Source organism: Atractosteus spatula, chromosome 10 (genome assembly GCF_055471065.1).
Source record: "Atractosteus spatula isolate fAtrSpa1 chromosome 10, fAtrSpa1.hap1, whole genome shotgun sequence".
In the NCBI taxonomy this organism is placed as follows: domain Eukaryota; kingdom Metazoa; phylum Chordata; class Actinopteri; order Semionotiformes; family Lepisosteidae; genus Atractosteus; species Atractosteus spatula.
The window spans coordinates 26,709,862-26,718,027 of record NC_142715.1 but is presented as its reverse complement, the minus strand read 5'-3'; positions in this window follow the sequence as shown (position 1 = coordinate 26,718,027).

The following is an 8,166-nucleotide window of genomic DNA, read 5'->3' as shown; positions in this document are numbered from 1 at the left end:
CCATCACTGCTCCCACAGACACTGACTACTGACCAACAACAGACACACTGACCATCACTGCTCCCACAGCCACTGACTACTGACCAACAACAACAACAGACACACTGACCATCACTGCTCCCACAGCCATCAACTACTGACCAACAACAACAGACACACTGACCATCACTGCTCCCACAGACACTGACTACTGACCAACAACAACAGACACACTGACCATCACTGCTCCCACAGCCACTGACTACTGACCAACAACAACAGACACACTGCCCATCACTGCTCCCACAGACACTGACTACTGACCAACAACAACAGACACAATGGCCATCACCACTCCCACAGACACTGACTACTGACCAACAACAACAGACACACTGACCATCACTGCTCCCACAGCCACTGACTACTGACCAACAACAACAGACACACTGACCATCACCACTCCCACAGACACTGACTACTGACCAACAACAACAACAGACACACTGACCATCACCACTCCCACAGACACTGACTACTGACCAACAACAACAGACACAATGGCCATCACCACTCCCACAGACACTGACTACTGACAAACAACAACAAGAGACACACTGACCATCACTGCTCCCACAGCCACTGACTACTGACCAACAACAACAGACACACTGACCATCACCACTCCCACAGACACTGACTACTGACCAACAACAACAGACACACTGCCCATCACTGCTCCCACAGCCACAACTACTGACCAACAAAAACAACAGACACACTGACCATCACCGATCCCACACACACTGACTACTGACCAACAACAACAACAGACACACTGGCCATCACCACTCCCACAGACACTGACTACTGACCAACAACAACAACACACACACTGCCCATCACCGATCCCACACACACTGACTACTGACCAACAACAACAACAGACACACTGGCCATCACCGATCCCACACACACTGACTACTGACCAACAACAACAGACACACTGGCCATCACTGATCCCACACACACTGACTACTGACCAACAACAACAGACACACTGACCATCACCGCTCCCACAGACACTGACTACTGACCAACAACAACAGACACACTGGCCATCACCGATCCCACACACACTGACTACTGACCAACAACAACAGACACACTGACCATCACCAATCCCACAGCCACGACTACTGACCAACAACAACAGACACACTGACCATCACCACTCCCACAACCACTGACTACTGACCAACAACAACAGACACACTGACCATCACTGATACCACAGCCACTGACTACTGACCACCACCAGCAACAGACACACTGACCATCACTGATACCACAGCCACTGACTACTGACCAACAACAACAGACACACTGACCATCACTGCTCCCACAGCCACTGACTACTGACCAACAACAACAGACACACTGACCATCACCACTCCCACAGCCATCAACTACTGACCACCAACAACAACAGACACACTGGCCATCACCACTCCCACAGCCACGACTACTGACCAACAACAACAGACACACTGACCATCACCGCTCCCACAGCCACGACTACTGACCAACAACAACAGACACACTGACCATCACCACTTCCACAGCCACTGACTACTGACCAACAACAACAGACACACTGGCCATCACTGCTCCCACAGCCATTGACTACTGACCAATAACAACAGACACACTGGCCATCACTGCTCCCACAGACACTGACTACTGACCAACAACAAGAACAGACACACTGGCCATCACCGATCCCACACACACTGACTACTGAACAACAACAGACACACTGACCATCACTGCTCCCACAGCCACTGACTACTGACCAACAACAACAACAGACATACTGACCATCACTGCTCCCACAGCCACCGACTACTGACCAACAACAACAACAGACACACTGCCCATCACCGATCCCACACACACTGACTACTGACCAACAACAACAACAGACACACTGGCCATCACCACTCCCACAGACACTGACTACTGACCAGCAACAACAGACACACTGGCCATCATCGATCCCACACACACTGACTACTGACCAACAACAACAGACACACTGGCCATCACTGCTCCCACAGCCATTGACTACTGACCAATAACAACAGACACACTGGCCATCACTGCTCCCACAGACACTGACTACTGACCAACAACAAGAACAGACACACTGGCCATCACCGATCCCACACACACTGACTACTGAACAACAACAGACACACTGACCATCACTGCTCCCACAGCCACTGACTACTGACCAACAAAAACAACAGACATACTGACCATCACTGCTCCCACAGCCACCGACTACTGACCAACAACAACAACAGACACACTGACCATCACTGCTCCCACAGCCACTGACTACTGACCAACAAAAACAACAGACATACTGACCATCACTGCTCCCACAGCCACCGACTACTGACCAACAACAACAACAGACACACTGACCATCACTGCTCCCACAGCCACTCAATACTGACCAACAACAACAACAGACACACTGACCATCACTGCTCCCACAGCCATCAACTACTGACCAACAACAACAGACACACTGACCATCACCACTCCCACAGCCACGACTACTGACCAACAACAACAGACACACTGACCATCACTGCTCCCACAGCCACGACTACTGACCAACAACAACAGACACACTGACCATCACTGCTCCCACAGCCATCAACTACTGACCAACAACAACAGACACACTGACCATCACTGCTCCCACAGACACTGACTACTGACCAACAACAACAGACACACTGACCATCACTGCTCCCACAGCCACTGACTACTGACCAACAACAACAGACACACTGCCCATCACTGCTCCCACAGCCATCAACTACTGACCAACAACAACAGACACACTGACCATCACTGCTCCCACAGACACTGACTACTGACCAACAACAACAGACACACTGACCATCACTGCTCCCACAGCCATCAACTACTGACCAACAACAACAGACACACTGACCATCACTGCTCCCACAGACACTGACTACTGACCAACAACAACAGACACACTGACCATCACTGCTCCCACAGCCACTGACTACTGACCAACAACAACAGACACACTGCCCATCACTGCTCCCACAGACACTGACTACTGACCAACAACAACAGACACAATGGCCATCACCACTCCCACAGACACTGACTACTGACCAACAACAACAGACACACTGACCATCACTGCTCCCACAGCCACTGACTACTGACCAACAACAACAGACACACTGACCATCACCACTCCCACAGACACTGACTACTGACCAACAACAACAACAGACACACTGACCATCACTGCTCCCACAGCCACTGACTACTGACCAACAACAACAGACACACTGACCATCACCACTCCCACAGACACTGACTACTGACCAACAACAACAGACACACTGACCATCACCACTCCCACAGACACTGACTACTGACCAACAACAACAACAGACACACTGCCCATCACCGATCCCACACACACTGACTACTGACCAACAACAACAGACACAGTGACCATCACCGCTCCCACAGACACTGACTACTGACCAACAACAACAACAGACACACTGGCCATCACCGATCCCACACACACTGACTACTGACCAACAACAACAGACACACTGACCATCACAGATCCCACACACACTGACTACTGACCACCAACAACAGACACACTGACCATCACCACTCCCACAGACACTGACTACTGACCAACAACAACAACAGACACACTGGCCATCACCGATCCCACACACACTGACTACTGACCAACAACAACAGACACACTGACCATCACCAATCCCACAGCCACGACTACTGACCAACAACAACAGACACACTGACCATCACCAATCCCACAGCCACGACTACTGACCAACAACAACAGACACACTGACCATCACCACTCCCACAGCCACTGACTACTGACCAACAACAACAGACACACTGACCATCACTGATACCACAGCCACTGACTACTGACCACCACCAGCAACAGACACACTGACCATCACTGATACCACAGCCACTGACTACTGACCAACAACAACAGACACACTGACCATCACTGCTCCCACAGCCACTGACTACTGACCAACAACAACAGACACACTGGCCATCACTGCTCCCACAGCCACTGACTACTGACCAACAACAACAACAGACACAACGGCCATCACTGCTCCCACAGCCACTGACTACTGATCAACAACAACAACAGACACACTGACCATCACTGCTCCCACAGCCATCAACTACTGACCAACAACAACAGACACACTGACCATCACTGCTCCCACAGCCACAGACTACTGACCAACAACAACAGACACACTGACCATCACTGCTCCCACAGCCACGACTACTGACCAACAACAAGAACAGACACACTGACCATCACCACTCCCACAGACACCGACTACTGACCAACAACAACAACAGACACACTGACCATCACCACTCCCACAGACACTGACTACTGACCAACAACAACAGACACACTGACCATCACTGCTCCCACAGCCACTGACTACTGACCAACAACAACAACAGACACACTGGCCATCACTGCTCCCACAGCCACTGACTACTGACCAACAACAACAACAGACACACTGGCCATCACTGCTCCCACAGCCACTGACTACTGACCACCAACAACAGACACACTGACCATCACCGCTCCCACAGCCACTGACTACTGACCAACAACAACAACAGACACACTGACCATCACCACTCCCACAGACACTGACTACTGACCAACAACAACAACAGACACACTGGCCATCACCGATCCCACACACACTGACTACTGACCAACAACAACAACAGACACACTGGCCATCACCACTCCCACAGACACTGACTACTGACCACCAACAACAGACTCACTGACCATCACCACTCCCACAGACACTGACTACTGACCAACAACAACAGACACACTGGCCATCACTGCTCCCACAGACACTGACTACTGACCAACAACAACAACAGACACACTGACCATCACCAATCCCACAGCCACGACAACTGACCAACTACAACAGACACAATGACCATCACCACTCCCACAGACACTGACTACTGACCAACAACAACAGACACACTGGCCATCACTGCTCCCACAGCCACTGACTACTGACCAACAACAACAGACACAATGGCCATCACCACTCCCACAGACACTGACTACTGACCAACAACAACAACAGACACACTGACCATCACCGATCCCACAGCCACTGACTACTGACCAACAACAACAGACACACTGACCATCACCACTCCCACAGACACCGACTACTGACCAACAACAACAACAGACACACTGACCATCACTGATCCCACAGCCACTGACTACTGACCAACAACAACAACAGACACACTGACCATCACCACTCCCACAGACACTGACTACTGACCAACAACAACAACAGACACACTGACCATCACTGCTGCCACAGCCACTGACTACTGACCAACAACAACAACAGACACACTGACCATCACCACTCCCAAAGACACTGACTACTGACCAACAACAACAGACACAATGGCCATCACCACTCCCACAGACACTGACTACTGACCAACAACAACAACAGACACACTGCCCATCACTGCTCCCACAGACACTGACTACTGACCAACAACAACAGACACAATGGCCATAACCACTCCCACAGACACTGACTACTGACCAACAACAACAACAGACACACTGACCATCACTGCTCCCACAGCCATCAACTACTGACCAACAACAACAGACACACTGACCATCACTGCTCCCACAGCCACTGACTACTGACCACCAACAACAGACACACTGACCATCACCACTCCCACAGCCACGACTACTGACCAACAACAACAACAGACACACTGACCATCACCAATCCCACAGCCACGACTACTGACCAACAACAACAACAGACACACTGACCATCACCACTCCCACAGACACTGACTACTGACCAACAACAACAGACACGCTGGCCATCACCACTCCCACAGACACTGACTACTGACCAACAACAACAACAGACACACTGGCCATCACCGATCCCACACACACTGACTACTGACCAACAACAACAGACACACTGGCCATCACCGATCCCACACACACTGACTACTGACCAACAACAACAACAGACACACTGGCCATCACTGCTCCCACAGCCACTGACTACTGACCAACAACAACAACAGACACACTGGCCATCACCACTCCCACAGACACTGACTACTGACCAACAACAACAGACACACTGACCATCACTGCTCCCACAGCCATGACTACTGACCAACAACAACAACAGACACACTGACCATCACCACTCCCACAGACACTGACTACTGACCAACAACAGCAACAGACACACTGGCCATCACCGATCCCACACACACTGACTACTGACCAACAACAACAACAGACACACTGGCCATCACCAATCCCACAGCCACTGACTATTGACCAACAACAACAGACACACTGACCATCACTGCTCCCACAGCCACGACTACTGACCAACAACAACAACAGACACACTGACCATCACTGCTCCCACAGCCACCGACTACTGACCACCACTAACAACAGACACACTGGCCATCACTGCTCCCACAGCCACTGACTACTGACCACCAACAACAGACACACTGGCCATCACCACTCCCACAGCCACTGACTACTGGCCAACAACAACAGACACACTGACCATCACTGCTCCCACAGCCACTGACTACTGACCAACAACAACAACAGACACACTGACCATCACCACTCCCACAGACACTGACTACTGACCAACAACAACAACAGACAAACTGACCATCACCACTCCCACAGACACTGACTACTGACCAACAACAACACACACATTGGCCATCACTGCTCCCACAGCCAATGACTACTGACCAACAACAACAACAACAGACACAATGACCATCACTGCACCCACAGCCACTGACTACTGACAAACAACAACAGACACAATGGCCATCACTGCTCCCACAGCCACTGACTACTGACCAACAACAACAACAGACACACTGGCCATCACCACTCCCACAGACACTGACTACTGACCAACAACAACAGACACACTGACCATCACTGCTCCCACAGCCACTGACTACTGACCAACAACAACAGACACACTGACCATCACCACTCCCACAGCCACTGACTACTGACCAACAACAACAACAGACACACTGCCCATCACTGCTCCCACAGACACTGACTACTGACCAACAACAACAGACACACTGCCCATCACCTCTCCCACAGCCACTGACTACTGACCAACAACAACAACAGACACACTGACCATCACTGCTCCCACAGACACTGACTACTGACCAACAACAACAGACACACTGACCATCACCACTCCCACAGACACTGACTACTGACCAACAACAACAGACACACTGACCATCACTGCTCCCACAGCCACTGACTACTGACCAACAACAACAGACACACTGACCATCACTGCTCCCACAGACACTGACTACTGACCAACAACAACAGACACACTGACCATCACTGCTCCCACAGCCATTGACTACTGACCAACAACAACAGACACACTGACCATCACCGATCCCACACACACTGACTACTGACCAACAACAACAGACACACTGACCATCACCGCTCCCACAGACACTGACTACTGACCAACAACAACAACAGACACACTGGCCATCACCGATCCCACACACACTGACTACTGACCAACAACAACAGACACACTGACCATCACCGATCCCACAGCCACGACTACTGACCAACAACAACAGACACACTGACCGTCACCACTCCCACAGACACTGACTACTGACCAACAACAACAACAGACACACTGACCATCACCACTCCCACAGACACTGACTACTGACCAACAACAACAGACACACTGACCATCACCACTCCCACAGACACTGACTACTGACCAACAACAACAACAGACACACTGACCATCACCGCTCCCACAGCCACTGACTACTGACCAACAACAACAGACACAATGGCCATCACCACTCCCACAGACACTGACTACTGACCAACAACAACGACAGACACACTGACCATCACTGCTC